The following is a 1,472-nucleotide window of genomic DNA, read 5'->3' as shown; positions in this document are numbered from 1 at the left end:
ATCTCTCTGCCACATGTTCCCAGGAATGTGGATATGTGGGGTGAGGGTCAGGACTTTGTGGATTCTCCTCCTCATCTCTGAGCCACAATAACGTTGCCTGCGTTTTTTTTCTCCAATTTTCCCTGCACCTGAGTTTACTGGCGTCACTTTCTTCAGTATCCCTTTCTCTGAGCACAGACTCTTACTGCCCTTAGACTTGCATATGTCAGCATCCTGGTATTTCCCATACAGAGGATCATACCAATCTGAGTCTTCTTCACAGCTAGCCTAAATAAAATATGCCTACCTCTCTAGTGGTATTTCCTTGAAAGAACTACCAACTCCATGATTTCTCCCTGTGTCCATAATGGTGCTGCTCTTTAGAGGAACGCATTGTTCTCTGCTCTGATTCTCTTTTACCCTATATAGTTCCCAGGAAGGGTAGCAGTGTTCCAGATTTTCCCTCACCCAGCCCTGTCTCCTCTTGGTATCTCCCTGCCCAGGGGTCGGGGTGGGGATGGGGAGCTGGGGTTGTAGCACTTAGCTCTAAAAGTCTCCTGTCTTAGTGTGCCTCTGTACAAGAGGTCACTCTTATCTCCAAGTGTTCAAATTCCTCACAAAATCTCATCTCCGATAAACATTAAGAGGCATATTTTTCTCCGCTGTACGAAATGACAAAAGCTGTAAAGATGTCTGCTCCCTTAAAAACACGGCTTACTGGCGCATCCATTTTTCCTGCCTGCAAATTCAGTCCTTGTGGTAATCAAACTATTTTAGGTCCGCTAGCGCTGACAGCTTCAGGAAGGGCTACTGCGCATGCGCAAGTTTAACGCTGCTCGCAGTAACTAAGGCTGGGGGAAAAGGACTAAAAAGTGGTTATCGCAGGAAGTTATGATTGATACGGGAAATATAAAAGAGACTTTGCCGGCATAAGAATTCAGATTTTAAGATCGGAGAAGAGAGTGAAGGAGTGCAGAGTTCATTCAGAGCGGAAGTGAGCAGGCTGGCACTCTGCAGGCGGAGTGAGACAGGCAAATGCAAACACACTGCAAACACACGAATTTACTGGGTGAGTACTTGGGGAGGGGCTCAAAGATGAGAATTGAAAATGTGGGCAGAAGGCTGCAGGCTGAGTGATGGAGATCCCTTAAATGAGTGATCTGTGGAGGCTTTGATGGAGGCGGGTAGTGAAGTGAATGATGGGAATATTTGGGATTTGTAATGAGCGTGCAGTAGAGTGATAGGGTCAGTAGTGTAAGTGATGTTGAGCTCTGTGGAGTATATGCTTGGGGATTTTAAGTAGGCGTTGGGGTTTTAAGTTGGCATGACAAAATGTGCAGTTGCTTATGAGGATAGAGCTGTGTTGTTAGATAATGAGGATCCGCGAGGGAAAACAAATTCCCTTTCCCATTTTTCTTAGCTATATACCGTGGCCATTTTACCTGCTGGCATTTGTGAATTTCTGGCATGATGATTTGGTGAACTTTCAGTCT

At 45.7% G+C, this 1,472-nt stretch overlaps 1 protein-coding gene across 4 annotated transcripts in view; it reads left to right on the top strand.

The window, feature by feature from the left end:
• The first annotated feature begins 820 nt into the window (after window positions 1-820).
• The window catches only part of LOC110313547 (zinc finger protein 182), an 11,008-nt gene continuing 10,356 nt past the window's right edge, over window positions 821-1,472 (top strand). For 2 of the 4 annotated variants that reach the window (XM_029534241.1, XM_021187939.1), the window contains exon 1: window positions 821-1,048. The gene's annotated coding sequence lies outside the window, so the exon portion shown is untranslated. The remainder of the gene's footprint in view (window positions 1,049-1,472) is intronic. The other 2 variants (XM_029534242.1, XM_029534240.1) reach the window with 1 other exon arrangement.

The sequence above is a fragment of the Mus pahari genome, chromosome X (genome assembly GCF_900095145.1).
Source record: "Mus pahari chromosome X, PAHARI_EIJ_v1.1, whole genome shotgun sequence".
In the NCBI taxonomy this organism is placed as follows: Eukaryota; Metazoa; Chordata; class Mammalia; order Rodentia; family Muridae; genus Mus; species Mus pahari.
Note: the sequence above shows the minus strand (reverse complement) of the source record. Positions and strands in the feature narration are given on the sequence as shown.